Raw genomic sequence first — 19,514 nt, 5'->3', positions numbered from 1 at the left:
TTGGATTTTTAATGAACTTATTTCTTATTTTTCTAAGAGATCATGAGAGAGCTCCCATACACTGATTTACTTCCCAAATGCCTGCCACAGCTAGAGCCAAGCTGCCGCTGGGGCTGGGAGTCAAGAATTCACTCTAGGTCTCCCATGTGACTGGCAGGAGCCCAATTCATTGAACCATAGCCACTGCCTCCCAGGAAGCTAGAATTGGGGGTGAAGCCAGGACTCAGGCACCCAAACACTCCAAAATGGGGTGCTGGTGTCCTAAACATCCGCTTCTATGTACTAGATTTTTTTTTTAATTCCTAACTTCTTCACTATATAGCTGAAGAAACTGAGAGCCAGCACATTAAGAGACTCAAAGCTGGCCAGCAACTAGTTAAAGTCAGAACTGAGAGCGAGGCCACATGCCCAGACTTGGAGCCCGGGCTCTTTCTTCTCATGCGAAGCCACATACATGATAGGAGAGAGCTTTCAAACCGGGGTATGCACACGGCTGCAGGCAATGGCAGCGTGCCAGCACAGGAATGTCTCCGGAGAACCACGGGCCTTCTTGCTTCACTGTAAATACACCTTAGAGATTTGAGGAGAGTTAGTGGAGCCACTTTATTTTGATATCGAGACAAGATTGATTGCAAGGAAGAATGCACATGCCACATGAGTTTCTTGCATTTCAGCTTGGCTTCCACAGGCTGCCATTCCCAGCGAGGTGAGAATGTCCCTGCCGACTCCCAGGAGGATGCTTCTGGGGTAAAACCCTGTGTCACCCACAGGACAACTCAGCTTGTGTCCAAAAATCAGCTTTGTAATCCTCTGCACTTGATGTTCCTGTACTAACTTTGCATTCTTTCAGCCATCAGGATCAATTAGCTTGCAAATTTTTTAAGGGGATCAAATTAAGATCTTAGAGTAAATAAATTTCTAGGGTGTGAATGTTGGCAGGTTAATTCACCAGCAAAGACACTGGCAGCCCATATGGACACTAGTTCAAATCCTAGTTGCTCCACTTCAGATGCAGCTTCCTGTTAGATGGCCCAAGTACTCAAGCCCCTGCAACTCACGTGGGAGGCCTGACCAAAGATCCAGGCCCCCAGCTTTGGCCTGGCCCAGCTCCAGGCACTGTGGCCATCTGGAGACTCAACTAGTGGACGGAAACATCTTGCTCTCTGTCTCCCCTCATCTCTCTGTAACGCTGCCTTTTACATAAATAAATAAATTTTTAAAACATAATGAGACTTTTTCTTTCAAATTTGAAATGCTGCAAGACATACTAACAGCAAAAACAGGAAACAAGAGGTTGAATACCTTTATTCATATTCTCAGGAAGCCAGTTTTCTCTTTTGATTTTGAATTCTTGGGTGCTTCCTGCCTCCCTGGCCCCCAGGCTTTCTATCTCAGTGCATACCCGACTTCTCCAGTGAGCCGTTTTCCACTGGTCTTCGCCAGCACCATTCTTTTACATTTGATGCTTGGGTGCCCCGGGTTCCAACCTGAAGCCAAAACAAAACAAAACAAAACCTTTCCGTTCATTCTGAGCTTAGTAGGTGAAAGGGTTAGGTCTAGGCCACGACAGTGGGGACTCAGCAAGAATCCTACCTCCACGGTTCCAGGAGCTGAAACTGAGCCTGTACCACAGTTCCCCATACATTGAAGGAAAATGCTGGCTTAAAATTAAAAAGAAAAAAAAATCAGGGCCCAGAGTGATCAGGGCCCAAATTCTCACCTTGCAAGTGCTGGGATCCCATATACGCGCCAGTTGGTGTCCTGGCTGCTCCATCTTCCTGTTCAGTTATCTGCTTATAGCCTGGGAAAAAAGTAGAGGGTGGCTCAAAAGTCTTGGGACACTGTACCTGCTTGGAGGACCTGGAGGAGGCTCCTGGTTCCTGGCTTCAGATCAGCTGAGTTCTGGCTGATGTAGCCACTTGAGGAGTCAACCAGGGGATGGGAAAATTTTTTGTCTCTTTTTCTCTCTATAAATCTGCTTTTCAAATAAAAATAAACAAATCTTTTTTTTAGAAATCAAACTAAAAAGAGTCTGGCCAGATAAGGTCTCAGCTTACCCACCTCCTACCAGAGGAGAGAACACTCTACTACTAGACCAGTCTGCACACGTTGGTGGGCAGCAAATTCAGCACGGTTCCTTTGGTCTGCACACCTGGACAGCGGGGGTAGGGCAGGGGTTAACACTGCCAGCTCCAGCTGCATCCCACATCTGGGTCTACAAGAAGAAAGGGCTGTCCTGGCTCTGGTGTAAGACAAGGATTGCACCAGATACCCACCAGCCAAAATAAACAGCTCCGGGCTGGGTTGTTTCTTTTAACAAAAATGCGCCAGAGATGAACAAGCATCCTAGACATTTTCAACACACACATGCCCCCTTGTGTGGATGCTTCTCTGCTCTTGGGTAACCCTACCCTGGGAACTGCTGACCGCTCCTTTCCCCCGAGGGGTGACATATGACGTCTGCTTTTCTAAAACTTGTCAGTTTCAGGATTTCAACTCAAAACCATGGATGACCTGTGCGGCAGCTCATGTTGGGGAGCCCCGGGCTCAACCCCACAACACGGGACAGATGCAGGCGTTGGGACAGAGCCGCAGGCACACACGTCACAGAAGTCAGCTCCAGGCTACAAAACCCTGGGTGCAGGGTCAAGGCGGTCACTTAGGGTAACGCGACAATGAGCCGGTGGCCCGGCCAAGTTAGTCCTGGAGCCAGGCGGCTTCCTTGCATCCATGCCGCGGGGACGCCCAACCCTCCAGCCCTTGCTTTCCCAGGTTCCTGCCTGCAAAAGGAGTCCTTGGTCCCCCTGCACAGCAGTCACCAGGTAAGCGGCAGAATCCCATCCAACCCCTCCACCTGGGCTGTCCCTTGCCCGCCTCGACCTACCCAGGTTGTCCTTTACCCCAACCGCGGGCTGCGCCAGGAGCTTGTGCCGTGTAGAGCTCACCCTCCATGCTGGAATCGTGCACCGCAGCCGCTGCACCGACAGCTCTGACGACCTCTGCAGTGAGAGGACGTTCCTTGGCCAGCGGTACACGCAGCCTCGAGAGAGTTTTTCTGTTTTAGCTGATGACTGGAAAATATCAGACTTGGCAACAGAACACGGACGGGAAGAAGATATCCTTGGGATACTTAGAGAATGCTGCTCTCTCTTCTCTCTTTTCCCTTCCCTTCCCTGCCCTTCCCTTCCTTCCCATTCTCTTCCCTTCTCGTCTCTCTCTGAAAGAACCATCTACATCCCAGCTCCATATCACATTCTTTTTTTTTTTTTAAGATTTATTTATTTTTATTGGAAAGTCAGATATACAGAGAGGAGGAGAGACAGAGAGGAAGATCTTCCATCCAATGATTCACTCCCCAAGTGACCGCAATGGGGCTGATGCTGCGCTGATCCGAAGCCAGGAGACAGGAGCTCTTCCAGGTCTCCCACACGGGTGCAGGGTCACAAGGCTTTGGGCTGTCCTCGACTGTTTCCCCAGGCCACAGGCAGGGAGCTGGATGGGAAACAGGGCCACCAGGACACAACCTGGCACCCATATGGGATCCTAGTGCTTGAGAGGAGAGAACTTTAGCCACTAGGATACTGTGCTGGGCCCATATGCTTTTTTTCTTTTAAAGAAAAGATTTGTCTTACTTACATGAAAGAGAGATTGGAGAGAGTGTGTGTGTGTGTGTGTTTGGGAAAGACAGAGATCACCATTCACTGATTCACTCCCCAAGATTGTCAGAATGACCAGGGCTGGTCCAGCCCAAAGCCAGAAGCCTGTAACTCCATCTGGTTCTCCCACAGTGGCGCCAGTGACCCAAGTGCTTGTGCTATCCTCTGCTACTTTCCCAGGCACCTTAGCAAGAAGCTAGATTGGAAGTGGAACATCTAGCCTGGGAGCCGGTTTTGCAGGCCAAGGACTTTATCTTGTACATCACAATATTGGCCTCACATCGTATGGTCTCATAATTCTCCTAGTAACAGGTTTGCTTCGAGAGAGGCGTCTTACCTGATTCACTGCCGCAATAACCAACCAATCACAGACAACCCTCATCATCGCCTGAACTAAGTCCTCAGGAATTCAAGGGGAATGTAGCTGAACTTACCATTGAGAGAACCTTCATCTTCACCAGGTTTTGACACTGGGAAACAATATGGCAGTTGCTCATATAAGACATGGAAGTCCCACATGATCTGGCAGTTCCATTTCTAGACATCTCCTCAAGTGAAGGGAAGAGCAAAAACTCAATGGCACATTTGCACATCCAAGTTTATGGCAGCTTTATCCACAATCACCCAAAGGTAGAAGCAACCCAGATGTCCACTGGCAGGTAAACAGGTACAGACCACGAGGCCCAGTGATACAACAGAATATTATTCAGCCTTAAAAATGAAAGACAATGTCACGACATAGGTAAACCTTGAGGACACTGTGTGCTAAATGAAATGAGCCCATCATAAAAGCACAGTTCCTGCAGAATTCACTTACAGGTGGTCCTTATCAGAGAATAGCAACGGCCGGGAGCAACAAGGGTCGGGGAGGAAGACAGCCTACCAATGGGGACAGATGACTGCAATCAGGACATGGGTGATGGGGATGGTTATCCCTGTGAGTGCAAGGCACCTGCCTGCAGTTAGCACCGCAGGACTGCGCACTCAGGGATGGCTATACAGTCAAGGCAATGGGAGACACATGCCAGGCTTCTACAGAGGAAGGCATGTGCTGGCAGGGAAGAGGAGCTGGGACTGCTGAGACTCAGATATTTCAGTGCTAACGTATACATTGTACCAGATTCACACAAAATTGTCAGATAGGAAAAAACATACATGCTAAAATGTTGTGCAAATCAGTCATTAAAATACTGGTGTTCACCTTTTGTGATGATACTTTGAACTTTCCCTTTATACTCGTGTTTCTGTATTTTTTTTAAATCTATTTGATATATTTTTTGGCAGAGTTACAGAGAGAGAAAAGAGAAAGAAATCTTTCATCTGCTGGTTTACTCCCCAGATGGCCGCAACAGCAATGTTAGGAGCCAGGAGCCAGGGATTTCATCCGGGTCTCCCAGGGGGTAGCAGTGGCCCAAGCACTTGGTTCATCTTCTGCTGATTTCCCAGGTCACCGGTAGGGAGGTAGGTTGGAAGTGAGGTCGTGTGGACTGGTGCCCATATAGGATGCCAGTGTGGTAGACCACGGCTTGACCTGCTATGTCACACTGCCAGCCCCATATTTCTTTAAATTTGATTGCAATCCTTAACTGCTTATTGCATGGCTATCATTTTCAAAAGCATGTGTTACTTTCTGATTACCAAGTAAAACTGTACTGAGAGAAACTTAAAACATTATATTTTAAAAGTATCACCTAGGAAGTAAAAATCGCTGTAATCCCAAGTAACTATTTTTTGCAGAAACTTTGGAGTGTGTACATTCCACATGCACATCAATATTACTTTTCACAAAATGTTATTAGACATGAATTCTAGATATTCTTTTGTTTTAGCCAGGAAAGCAGTCAGGAAGATATATTGAGAGGGGGGGGAATTAGAAGGAAGGAATTAGAAGGGACAATGTCGACCTCAGGGCCAGAGAGCCTGCTGCCATAGTGCCGGGCCGGGCCTAGAAGGCTGAGGATGGAGACGCCCAGGTCCAAAGTCAAAGGAAAAGGGATGGGATGGCTGCAGAACAGATGTTTGCCCTGACACTGTCTTTCTGAATCATTGGGTCTCCTCTAGGCTACGTGCTGCCACCCAGGCAGATGAGGGTCATTTATCTCCTCAGAGCAGCCCCTCAAGTGTCACGCCACTCTGGAAGTGTCCTCACAGACACACCCGGAACTAGTGTTGTACTTAGCCACCTGGCATCTGCTAGCCCTGCCAGGTTAATACACACAAGTGATGATCGCACCCTCTCTGCAGAAGCGACTGCACATCATTCCACGGTGAGGGTGCATCTTCCTGGAGCCCAACACCTGTTCGTGGGAATATTTCACCAGCAGAGATAACGTGTACAAAGAGAAGCTGCGGAACTCATACCTTCTTGCTCAGCTGCACTCAAAGGGGCATTTATAATCCTACTTTGACCTTTAACCAAATACTTGCATAGCTGTAGTTGTGGGGGCCCAGTGAGGTAGACTAGTGTCTAAAGTCCTCACCTTGCATGCATCGGGATCCCATATGGGCTTCGATTCTAATCCCGGCAGCCCCACTTCCCATCCTGCTCCCTGCTTGTGGTTTGGAAAGCAGTCGAGGACAGCCCAAAGCCCTGGGACCTTGCATCTGCGTGGGAGACCCAGAAGAAGCTCCTGACTCCTGGCTTTGGATTGACTGAGCTCCAGCCACTATGGCCACTTGGAGAGTAAATCACCAAATAACACATTCTCCTCTCTGTCTTTCCTCCTCTATATACATCTAACTTTCCAATAAAAAAAAAAAGATAGATCTTTTTTTAAAAAAAAGTTGTAGTTGTACATAGCAGAAATGGATACCTTAAGCATTTGTATTTAAAATGCAGAAGAGGCCTAAAGCAATAGATCTTCTAAGTCCCTGTATCAGCTCCTGTGACAAATATGGATTCAGCTTACTTATCAAGGAAACAAAATGTGGGTCTATATATTTGCAGCTGCTCCTTAAATACGTATTCATGCCCCAAAATTTAATTCTCATCAAAGTCCTCCATTAAATTTGCAATCTCACCATCCACAACAAATCCCTCTTGAAATTTGCTGATAGCTTCGACTCTCTAGTCATTAGCATGTTGGTCAGATTCCAGAATTGCCACAATTACACTTTTCATTTTACTGTGTTGAGAAGTAGAACATTACAAATGTGCTCTCTGATTTCTCTATATTGTTTTCGATTGTGTGTCATTTTGTAATTGTGCAAAAGCTAAAGTGGAAAAAGGCAAGCATTCACAGTACAGTTGCTGGATTGGCATTTCCCAAACAAATTTGATGGGAATCAAAATTGCCCCTTCTCCATCCCAAATTCTCACAAAGGGAGACTGTTAGCCACTCAGGAAAATCAAAGACATCAATGCTTGCCAAACAGGGCAAATATATTTATTCATTTATGCAGAGAAAATGACTTTTGTTTATACATTCACTCATTGATTTAAGGGACATTTGTTAAGAACTTCCTGGGTGCCAAATATCATGTGGTGGACACAAAAAGGATCTGTCGTGGTAATGTCCACGCTATCCTCACTCCATCTGCCTCCCACCCTGATCCATGTCTCCCGCAAATACGGGAAGATGATCAAATACTAACCCTGCATGTTGGAAGGAACATTGAAGAATGATTCTAAAACACTTAAGAATAAATTTAGGAACATTTAAGAATAAATTACCCTCCCTCATACAGAATCAAAAGCTTTTTTGGTATATATGTTCACATGTGCACTTTTTATTGCTGATGAAAAATTATGCATCTATACCCACCAGGATTCAAGGTAAAGGAATTTCAGCACAAAACTAAGTAAATAATGTATAATTGTGGTGTTGGAATTTATCAATTTAGAAGTGTTGCCTCCATGTTCACCTTTCTTTTGATCTCCATGTGGATGTTATGGTTACTAACTGCGAACGCCTCAGTATTTTTGCTCTTTGGAATGTGGTTTGACACATTAATTATATGTTCTCAGGCAGTGGAAGATCAGCTAAAGATATGTGGCTACAGGAGGGACGCTGATGTCTTTGAGCTCTTCCTTTCTCAAAAGTAAGTGAAATCTGTGTCCTTGGTGTCAACCCGCAGGAGCGTGTCATGGGCTAACGCTTCCTAGATTCACAAGTTCTTTGCACTTGTCCTCCCTGCGCGATGGGGTTGTCAACCACCCTTTCCCATTCCTGCCCTATGCATCTGCTGGAGAAGCAAAGAGGCTGAAATGCACAAAGGCAATGACCGTGACACCAGACTGAACTTGAATCCCAGCTCCCTTTCAACTGGAGTCTCACACAACCTGTTGGGATCACCAGGCTTAGCCAGTGGAACCAGAGCACATCCAGTTACATTTGAATGTCCCGGACAAACAGTAAATGTCAGTGTAGCGTTGGAAACACTTGTTTCTCTAAAATTCAATTGTACCTGTGTAACCTGTGTTAATGTTAGACAACCCATTAGCAGTGCCTTAGCAGGCTGCTGTAAAGATGCAGTGGGTTGTTAGTAGTTAGAAGAGGACACGGTTGACACCCCAGGTATCATTAGCATGGTTAATATGGTTGCTGTCATTAGGAATATAAACTCATTTTATCCCTCTGCTATAATAATAATAACTGCTGTCATGCCATGACCAGTGACAACCTCTGCTCTGGCTTTCCTGGGAAGCAAGAAGAACCCTCGTTTACATTAACAGCTTCCTTTGCCTCCACTTGAACTTCCCAAGGTGGCAGAGGATAAAGTGAGCTTTTCCAGAGAGTGATGCCAGTGCCGGTGTCAGAACCCAGTAGAAAGGAAGAGAAAGCAAAAGGGAGGAACTGGGCTCAGGCCCTACAGTTCTCACTAGCCAACAGCCAGCACTCTGCAGCCACACTGTGCATTTCAGTAGCCATGACCAAGCTCTACTTTGTGTCTTTCAGTTTCGGTGTTGAAAACTTCACCCCACTGCAAGTGATGAGGGTTGTGAACTTTAAGAGGCAACTGGGACATGAAGGAGGGTGGGGAAGAAAATGACAGGAAGATGGGGCAGTGAGGAGGGCAGATGATATCTACAAAAGAACACCAGCCAATCAGTTGAAATGAAGCACTCAGGAAAAACATCACTGGCACTGGTGTTGTGACACAGTCAACTAAGCCCCTGCTCTCAATGCCAGTATGTCATATCTGAGCGGTGTATTTGGTGATTACCCCACTTCTAGTCCACCTGCCTGCTCTTGAACCTAGGAGAGCAGTAGAAGATGGCCCAAGTGCTTGGACCCCTGTCACCCGTGTGGGAGACCCAGGTGGAGTTTCTGGCTCCCAGCTTTGATCTGGCACATCCCCAGCTGCGAAACCAGTGAATGGAAGATCTCTTTCTTTCTCTGTCTTTGCTTTTCTCTGTGTCATTTTTAGAAAGGCAAGATATCACTTTCTAAACACAAATCTGCAAGTAAGGATTGTCACTGAAGTAAGGTCATTGAGTAAATAGGTGTTGGAGACCCGGATGCATGTTCTGAGTTTTGCCCTTCATACAATGGAGAGACACGGCAGCTACCAGCTTGTCCAGCTGACTGTCATCATTCATGCATTCCTTCCCTCCCCACCGAGAGTGGGACAAGCCAGTATCATTTACCGTGTGCTCCCAGGTACTGATTGCCACGGCTGCATATGAGACAACCGTCTTGGATTCAATCATCAGGAACCTGACTTGAACCCTTAAAAAACTCATTGTCCAGGGGAAAAAGGAAGGAAAATGTTCAAAAGATTAAATTCATCCCATGCCTGAATGTTGATGAGATTCAGGATTTAACCAAACCATAAAGAAATGTAGGGTCCCACCGGCAGATTTGAATGTGAATGATCTATTAGATGATATTACTAAATGAAATACAGTCTTCTGAAGTGTGATAATGATACGTGGTTATGCAGGAAGATGTCCTAATTGGGGGGGTGGGATGTGCACGCTGAGTTATTGAGGATGGAAAAGACTGCAGTATAACCCGGCAACGTGCCTGCAAGTGATTTTTCATGAAAATTATCACCCAGTAAGGATATAGATTAAATGCAAGGGAAAATCATGGCAATGCATTTGAAATTATGAAGGCCTCAGAAGTGTCCATTGTACTGTTCCACTTCCCTTACTCTTGAAAATTTTCAGTGTTAAAAACTTAGTGGAAAAGGTTGATTTTGCCTGCATGCTTTAAACATGCTTCTCATTTACAATAATAACGATTACATATATATATATGATAATTCCAGTTCTCTCAGATTCAAAGATTAAAAAATCAGTGAGAGGATATTACAATAAATTAGTGTACATGTGTAATAACAATTAGCATTAATATTTTTAAAGTGCTTAAATAAATGCCTAAAGTAAACATACTTCGAAAGCTTATGAAAATTGAAAACATGTATTTTTATTTTGGTATAAAAACATTTTAAAGGATGTATAATTTTTCCTAAGTCTGTTTTGTCATGAGTGTCTGAAGTTCCCTCATATGCATTCGTGAATTTTTACAAGTACCTGCATTTATGCTCTGTGTAAGGGCTTGACAGCTATCGGCATATAGGCACAGAGGTTTAGCATGCTGAGATTTTACCTTGAGAAACACAAGATCTGAGACAAACAGCAGATTCTCCTCCAGGCTTGGGCTTTTCTGCTGACAGTCCCTTCCCAAGCCGGGTCGGTCCCTTTGTTGAGTGGGCAGCACCTGCAGTGAGGACCAGAGCATCCTTAGCTAGAGTCCCACGCAGTTCACGACAGCTGAAGTACATCTGGATCCTTGCACTAACCCACAGCAGAGGGACAACAAGGCCCTTCACTCAGCCTCTGCCCTTGCTGCCTCCTGTGGTTCCCATCTGGCCAAGAGAAGAACCCAGTGCAAAAGGAGCCTCCAGCACACAACACTGAAGCAGCAGGTGTTTCTCACAGCTCCCTGAAAGTCCAGAACGTTCTCTACTGACTTTTCCCATCTGGATGTCCTTGGTCAACTCTGCTTTTAATTTGAGGATGGAATAAATTCAATCTTAAGGAGGTACATTTTTCTGCGCTACCAGTAAAATGCTTTCCTTTAAATTAAAGCTCATGAAGATATAATGGTGGAATTTCTAACAAGACAGGTGAATCATGCTGATAACTGACTAAGGAGCAGGCCTGTCCCCTGACTCTCAAATACAACCACGTAACCAGCCCTGCCCTGCCCCAGGAGATGGACCATGGCCAATGTCAGTCCTTGTTGACATTCACCTTGTTTTCTTCTTTCTTTTTCAGGGAACTGACAGAGGTCATTGATCTTTCTAGGTTTAAAAATTTAAAATACTTATGGCTTCATCACAACAAGGTAGTATCGCCTTTCATTCCTAAATCACTGATATTACTATCTTCATGTTATGTTTCCTGTAGAGCTAATCTTTAAATCCATCCATATTTTAAGCTTAAAATTTAAATCTAGGTATGAAATCTAAATAGACAGTATGTGTAATATTCAAAGTAGTTATGGAAAGTGCATGCTATGAAAAAAAAATCCTTGCCCAGATTTTAAGACATTTATGCGAAAAAAAATAAACTAATATTTCCATCACATTTTTGAAGCAACATATATTAGGCATATATATATATATATATATATATATATATATATATATATATACACACACACTTTTTTATTTTTTATTAATTTCATTGCATTATGTGACACATTTTTTTATGCACTGGGATTCCCTCCGCCCCTCCCCAAACCCTCCCCCCCGCCCCAGGGTGGATTGCTCCACCTTGTTGCATTTCCATAGTTCAAATTCAGTTGAGATTCTTTCATTGGAGGTTTTGACCAATCATAAAGTCCAGTATCTTATTATCCTGGTAAGTTCAATGGCTTCTTGGTGAGACCATCTCTGGTCTGAAGGTAGAACCAGCAGAGTATCATCCCAATCAAGTAAAAAACCCAACATAATATTTACAACCATTTACAACATTATGGCATTAATTGACATGGTATTGATTAACCAATTTGTTACTAGGGAAATGCAGGTTCTCAACCACAACCTGTGACTTCCTCATAGACATTTCAATTTTGGTTTATATTCAACCATGTTCTATATACCTTAAAATGGCTATAGATTGCTATTCATCTGTCTCTTATCTATTTTAATGTTAGTATTTACACACATATGTATATATATATATGTTACACATTCTGTGATATGCTATCAGCCTCAGCTTTTCCTTCTGCCTCCCCCCACTTCAAAGCCATTCAGTGGAAGTTATTTCTTTCCCAGGCTCCTGGAAGAAAATTTGGCAGTCTTTTGGCTTTTATCCTCTCTTAATTCACATACAGTCTGGTAGTCCACTTGAGTAAGTCCCTGAACCATATATGGAACTGACCATCACTCTTCACTCATCAGTGAGATGCTCTCCACTGCTGACCCAGCTAGGGCTGATGCCGCCATCTGGATGAAGTAGGAAGGCGTGGGCAGTTGTTCTCTTTCCCCTCCCTCCAACCTGGCTTTCCGTAAGCTTGGTCTGGAGTGAGGCAGTGTGGAAGTGGAGGAAAAGCAAGCGGGCCCGCCTTCTGCTTCTAGGACCCACATGGTCCTGGATTATTACCTCCCAGGCTGGAAGCATCAGATGTCAGGCCACATGTTCCCGGTTGCAGGGTAGGGACCTCAGTGTCATGCATCGTGTGTGTCCCTGGAAGCTCCTCTTCAAAGCCAGAGTTTGGACACAGTGCCCTTCCACCTTTTGTCCACAATGGGGATTAAAGTGTGGGACTCCAGGCTACTACAGAGCACCGAAATCAGACTGAACTTCATGAAGCTCAAACACAGGCAACCATTACAGTTTGTCAGTAGAGATTTTTTTTCAACTTTTTCCCCACCGCTTGTATTTTGTTCACAGCACATTAATACAGTCAAGTTTGCATTCTGAATTTTGACTCTCAAACACCCACGGATGAAGTTGCTTGAGTGTCTGGCAGGAATCTGCCTGTTAAACAGAAGCCCAGATTCGCAGCACTGAATGGGGAAAGAGCCACGTCAGTAAAAGCATTTCAATATTTCACAGCATTTCGCGTCTTTATTTTTAACCAACTAAGCAAAAAATGGAAGTGCTTTCGGTATTAACTGAAAACAAAAGACTCATAAGCTTGAAGCCATTTCTAAGAGAACAAACACAAATACCTTCGAGGCTCAGGCAGTAACAATTGCAGTGGAAGGTGTCTGGACCACTTGAGGACACGCAAGTTCAAAGCCATTTTAAACAGTCTGTCCAAAATTAGCCCAGGTCACAGCATTTGATCTTGGATTGAAAAACAGTGGAAATGACCAGAGGAAGCAGACTTGACCAGTCTCTCATTGTGTGTGTCTTGTGGTATCAGGTTGTGAAGGGAAAAACACATAAAATACTTACATTGTATTTAAAATGGATGTCTAACTGGGGAACTGTAAGATTGTTCAACTTTCTGGGAGTAGATATCCTGTGCTTTCATCGAGTTTCCGTACAACGGGCTTGCAGGTGCACCATGGGTAGAGAAGGGGCTTATGGGCATTATCAACTGTCTTGCTTTCTTTCATTTTCAAAGGAGGCAGGGAGAGAGAGATGATAAGAGACTGCACTGTATTGCACTTGCTAACTTACACACAATAAGCCCTATTATTTCCAGAATCATCATCACTTACTTTATCCTTGAAAACAGAGCTGCTGGAGCCACAGAACATGGAAAGATTATAAGGCCTGCAACAAGCATGATGTGGTCGCAGGATTAATGAATCGGCTACTGCGCATTTTTTATTGATCAATAATTGATAGGGTGTGAAGGTGCCTGAATATTTGCACTGATTCGAAGTTTCAAGTCTGATTCCATTTACAAAATCAGATACATCAGCTGTTAGCATACCTCATCAAAGTCTCTGTACAAAATTTTCATCATGATTTGTCATTAAAACCCAGATTACATTAGATTAGACCCTGAAGATACTATGCAGCTCCTGTAGCAATGCTATGGAGAATTGTGGTGAAAAAGGAATCGACATGAGAGAAATATTTAGGACTGTGACATATTGTTAAGAATAATGTGAATTTATGATCAGTATCATTCTTATTTCAGTGAATATCTTCAATTATGTTCTATTTAGGGAAAATAAGGTACTAAAACAAAGGAACATATCTTTTTGTTTGCTCACGTATTCAATGCACAATACTTACTGAGACCTGCAAAGACATTAGCTGTGTGCTCAATGTCCATTCTCTCTCCTTCCCTGCCTACCCAGCAGAATGTGGGTTTGGGCGTGTGATATGGCGTGTGATATGCCATGGTCTTCCTCCATTTCACTCAAGCAGGTCCTCCCACCCAGTTCCAAGGGTGATCTAGAACTGTCTAAGCCAGTGTGACTGATCTCACTGTCCCCAGGAGGCCACTCAGCAAATGGAACCAAAGCCCATCTGTAAGAGACATAAGGGCGACACTGCTGGATGCTTCTGGAAGAGCCTTCCTTATCCCCGAGAGACAGTACTAGAATGGCCATCCTCAGGAGGTTCTCATACTGGATGTAAGGTCAAGAGCACTCCTCCCAACTACCAGGGATGGGCAGAGATCACAGGAACTCACGGAGGTGCGAGAACCAAGGCTCTTGCAGCACCTAGTGTGTGAGAAAAATGTTCTTACTCTATGTGCTAGTTTGAGTGCAGCTTGGAAGTTACTGAAACTCAAAGCATCCTACCTGACTGATTTTGTGCTTGCATCGAGCTAGTGAACCACGGCAAAAGATGTGGGGGCACCTGCTCTGGTGACAAAATGAGGGCAATCATTAAGCGCCAGTGCTCCCGATGGGGACATGGCCTTGTACAGTGTCTGGGAGGTGGTGACTGTCACCAAGTTAGTCTGGAACCTCTCTTGCCATAGGGTGCACAGCTTGGAAGGGCACCTCCATGTGACTGTTTCTGCTTCTGCTCAGAGTCTAATCGTGACACATATATTCACGATATGGGGACCACAGTGTAACTCTCCTTCGCTGTCTGGGAGTACAGTAGTACTTTTGTAGTTCGTTCTTTTTTTTTTTTACAAAAGATTGATTTGTTTTTATTGGAAAGACAGATTTATAGATAAAAGAAGAAATAGAAAGATCTTCATTCTGCTGATTCACTCCCCAAATGGCTGCAATGGCCAGAGCTGAACCGATTCAAAGCCAGAAACCTGGGGCTTCTTCCAGGTCTCCCACACATGCACAGGGTCCCAAGGTTTGCACCATCCTCCACTGCTTTTCCAGGCCACAAGCAGGGAGCCGGATGAGAAATGGGGCAGCAGGGACATGGACCAGTGCCCATATTGGGTCCTGGTGCTTGAAGAAGGAGGATTAGCCAATTCAGGTATAGTGCCAGGCCCAGGAGTCATTCTGTCTCAGATTAGGATATGCATTTGCTGAAGAACCTGTGGAATCCCTTGCCACACAAACAGCTAAAAAGCCAGAGAACTGATTGTTTTTATGAGTTCCATTTAAATTAAAGTTTGAAAAGCCTTCTAGTAGAGTTTTACAAACTTCATTATCTAAAGAATGAAACAGTTCTAATAACATTGATGGGGTGGGCATTTGGCGTGGTTGTGAAGATGCTCCTTGGGATGCCCAGCTTGCACGTCTGGGAGGCCAGGCTTGAGCCCAGGCTCCTGTCCTGAGTCCCCCTTCCTGCCAGGGAGCCTCCCTAGAGGCAGCAATGATGGCTCAAGGACTTAGATCCCTGCCGCCCACGTGGGACATCTGCAGCTGCTCCCTGCTCAGTTCATTATGCGTATCTGGTGAATGACTTAATGAAAGATTCTAATTCTTTGTCTCAAAAGTATTTGTTTGTTTATTTTGAAAATCAGAGATACAGAGAGAAAGAGATCTTCTGTCTATTGCTTTATCCCTCAAATGGCCAGAGCTGTGCCAGCCCAAAGCTAAGAGCCAGGTGTTTTATCAGGATCTCCCACATGACTGACAAGGGCCTAAGCACTTTGGCTATCTTCCATTGCTTTTCCGGACGCTCAGCAGGGAGCAGGATCAGAAGCAGAGCAGCCAGGACACAAGTCAGCTGCAGCACTTCTCCAATTTTGTGGTTAATGGCGCGCAGGCACTGGGATATCACTACTGCTGACTGCATTGCAGAGGCAGCAACTCAATGATTATTGAGAGGGTAGTATACCTGGTGTGGAAACGCCGGAGAGAGGGATGAGTCACATTCCAAGTAAAACATAACAGGACTGCATGAAGTTTCTTCATGCTATTGGAATCACACTTGATTGAAAGCTTATAAGTTGTGTATTTCTGGCATTTTCTAGCGAGTATTTTCAGACCCTGGCTAACCCAGGTCATGGATAGGGAAGGCACCAACATAAGGATGGGGAGGTAGGTAGCTTTACAGCAGGCCCTGGCTCAAGGAATCTTAGTGGCTCCTTCAATCAGATCTATCTGTGCATAAGCATGTTTGATATGTTTTCATTTATTTATGCACATCATACTTTTTTTAGAAAATGATTTAGAGAAAGTAAGGGCTGTGGGAGGACAAAACAAATGAGCATGCATTCCACATCCTTGGGCCTGTTAGTTATTCCTGTTGCCTCTGGCAGCGTTAATTATATCCCCGTGTCAACTTTGTTGAATTACACTTTGCCAAATATTTGAAACCTCCTCAAAAAAAGACAATCAACATAAATTAGCCTAAATAAGCCTTCACTGCATGGTTGGAAAATTTACAGATACATGCAGTAAAGGACTCAGTCATCATTTTAGATGATTTAACCAAGAAATACAATCCATTTTTGGAAGGACATATTCAAAAATTCAGTAACTTGGAAGTGAGATGGGAAAACATTAGGATAAAGATATGTTTGCATTAGATACATACAATTATTTTAAACATTGTTGAAGTGCCAATTTTAATCAGAGAGACATTTACTGGGTAAGAACATCATAAAGAAATTTTGGAATACTGAAGTTAAACCAAAATGTTCCATTTTTGTTTTTCTTATATAATCCAGCTTATATCAGGAAAATTCTCCCAACTAATATTTGGAGTTCTGTGCCAGTTGAAGAAGTACTGTGATTTTAACACTCAAACATACAACAATCTACTGCCTTTTCTTGAAATGGATTTACTCAGTCAAAAGGCAAAGCAACAGAGCGCTGTTTGGCCTGAGGCTTCACGGCCCAGGGCCCTCACCAGGAGCCTGTCCAAGTGTCCACATCCACGGGAGGGCTGCCTGGACCAACCTCCCTGAGACATAGCACTTCCCCCCTCATGTAGCCTCAATGGCCAGCTTCTAAAGAATGAAACATCCACCCACTTCCACTGTGATGTGTACTTTATAAAGCATGTTTACTTCAGGCTTTTCCACAGTGGCAAAGGCCAAGTTTTTTGTCTTTCTCGTCTGTTTGCAGTTATAACCTCAGAACTTAGCACAGATTCCAGCTCGGGGTGGTTGGTTAGCAATTGTTCATTGACGGGAAGTCAAGAGAAATTCTAATATTTCCCCATTAATACAGTATTTCTATTTAGTCAGTGAATCACAAATGACAAGTGATTGATCACTGGTTACAAAGTTGAGGTTTATAATATTGGGCTTAGCATTTTCCCTTTTTCCATTCAAATCTGTCAACTTCTGTTAATTTCACGTTACAGCTAGGAGCTTTCCTTCATAGGCATACGCGTTAAGGTGACAAGTTCAGTTGACCAACACATCCTTCTTCCTTAAGCCCACAAATGATTTATTGAAAACCTTTTGGGTGAATGTTATGGAACTTGAGAATAAAGTTCAGCATTTTGGCGAAACAGGTTAAGTCACTGTCTGTAATGCCAGCATCCCATCTGAACACTGGTTCAAGTCCTGGCTGTTCCACTTTTGATCCTGCTCCCTCCTAATGCGCTTGAGAAAGCAGAAGTTGATGGTCTAAGTACTTGAACTCCAGGTCTGGTCCAAACCTGGCTTTTGTAGACATTTAGGGGATGATCCAGCAGGTGAGAGATCCTTCGTGGTTTCTTATTCTCTTCAAACAAATCAACAAACACAAAAATCCTAGAAGCCCTGGATGGTGCTGAACACAGCGTTACCCCTGCCGCCATTTACACTGCTACAGGAAACAAACACTCTGCCCCCACCTCTGCCATTACCAGTGAGCATCCAGCCTTCCCCACGTCTTGGTGTTACTGGGTTTTGATTCAGCCTTCAGGATGGACACACTGCATCAGCTTGGCCTAGGTTCTGCCTCCACACCCTGCCGGCTGCAAGTCCCTAACGGGCAGTAGATACTGGTTCCCAAGCGCCATGACTCATCAAACAGGGAATTCGTTAAAGTAAAAGGAGGAGGTTTGAATGCTGAGAAGCCAAAAGATTGTGACAAGTGTCTGCTATATCTCATTGAATCATGCTAGAAAGAAATGAAAGCAAACACACCAGTAATTGCAAGGACAATCCCTGTCCGAGTGCCTGTGGTCATTTAACTAATGGCAGTGGAACTGTGAGCACAGGTACAGTTACAGTCCTGTCACTAAGACAAGTGCTGAATGACACAGTCACTCTAGAGCTTTCCCCTTGAACGGGATATGGGGTACGTATTCTTTAAGGATTCTCATGAAAAACTCAAGAGATATGTGAAATCCTCATCAAGAAAGCTCACACACAATTGTCAATGAATAAGTACTGGGGTAATGGGGCCAGTGCAGTGACATGTCAGGCTGATCTAGCTGCAAGCACCAGCATTCCTTATGGGTGCCAGTTCATGTCCTGGCTGCTCCACTTCCAATCCAGCTGTCTGCTTATGACATGGGAAGGTAGTGGAGCATGGCCCAAATCCCTATGTCTCTCCACCCACCTGGGAGACCCCAAGGAAGTTCCTGGCTTCAGATCAGCCCAGTTTCTGTTGTAGCCACTTGGGGAATGCTTCTCTTTCTGTAAAAATCTGTCTTTCAAATAAAAATGAATACCAAAAAATAAATATTAGGATAAGCACCTCCTCATTCTTTAAAACCATCTAGTTTATGACCGAAGTGAATGGACCACTGGCAATCCCCGGAAGACCCAGCTGAAGCGCCTGGCTCGGAACTTCGGCCTGGTCCAGCCCTAGCCATTGTGGCCATCTGGAGAGAGAATCTCCGGAAGAGTCTCTTCTGTCTGTCACTCTCTCTCTCTCTCTCTCCCTCTCTGTAATTGTGACTTTAAAAAATAAACACAAAGTCTTTTTAAAAGTAAATAAGCAACTAGTATTGTGGTGTTTCTATCTGAGGTGCTGGCATCCCATATGGATGCTAGTTGGCATTCTAGCTGCTCCACTTCTGATTCAGTTCCCTGTTCATGTGCAGAGGAGGACGGTTCAAGTTCTTGGACTCCTGCACCCTCGGAGGTGACCAGAAGAAGCTCCCACACCCTTGACTTTGCACCAGCCCAGCTCTGGCCACAGAGTGTGTGAACTCACAGATTCAAGATCTCTCTCTGTCTCTCCTTCTCTCTGTAAATCTGTCTTTCAAATAGAAATAAATAAATCTTCCCAAAAAAAGTAAAGCAAGTGAGATCAGCTAGCTTTTAGAAAACCAGCTGTGCTTGAAGCGAGAGAATTCAGTAATCTCACCAGTTGGCAAACTCCACACACCTAGCCCCAACCGAGATCACAACACCCATATCTGCCCGTCTCTAAATCATACTCTACTACTGCTGCTGGTCCATGATTGTTCTCTCACAGACAATGGCCGTTCAGTTCCCACTGAGGAAGACCGTGGCTGTTTCTCTTTCTTACCCCTACTTTGCCACACACGCGCAAGCTTTCCGTTCCCTGGTCTCCTGATGTGGTTGTGTTGTAACTTGGGCTAAATCAATATTCACTGGTTGCATTGTTATGACAAAGCCTGCGCTTCAGAAGTAAGCCACGTATTAAACTCTATTT

The 19,514-nt window shown here is 44.5% G+C and overlaps 1 protein-coding gene and 1 long non-coding RNA gene across 2 annotated transcripts in view; one reads left to right on the top strand and one right to left on the bottom strand.

Moving 5' to 3' along the window:
• Window positions 1-1,429: 1,429 nt before the first annotated feature.
• Window positions 1,430-2,558, bottom strand: LOC131482800 (uncharacterized). Its single transcript, XR_009247303.1, has 3 exons — window positions 2,412-2,558; window positions 2,062-2,215; window positions 1,430-1,487 (listed from the first exon to the last, which is right to left on the bottom strand). It is a non-coding gene; the product is annotated as an uncharacterized LOC131482800 (long non-coding RNA).
• A 119-nt stretch (window positions 2,559-2,677) lies between these two features.
• LRRC72 (leucine rich repeat containing 72) overlaps window positions 2,678-19,514 on the top strand; it is a 37,592-nt gene continuing 20,755 nt past the window's right edge. The window contains exons 1-3 of the mRNA XM_058678146.1: window positions 2,678-2,822; window positions 7,624-7,697; window positions 10,885-10,954. The gene's annotated coding sequence lies outside the window, so the exon portion shown is untranslated. The remainder of the gene's footprint in view (window positions 2,823-7,623; window positions 7,698-10,884; window positions 10,955-19,514) is intronic.

The sequence above is a fragment of the Ochotona princeps genome, chromosome 20 (assembly GCF_030435755.1).
Source record: "Ochotona princeps isolate mOchPri1 chromosome 20, mOchPri1.hap1, whole genome shotgun sequence".
In the NCBI taxonomy this organism is placed as follows: domain Eukaryota; kingdom Metazoa; phylum Chordata; class Mammalia; order Lagomorpha; family Ochotonidae; genus Ochotona; species Ochotona princeps.
This window is presented reverse-complemented; position numbering and strand designations above follow the sequence as displayed.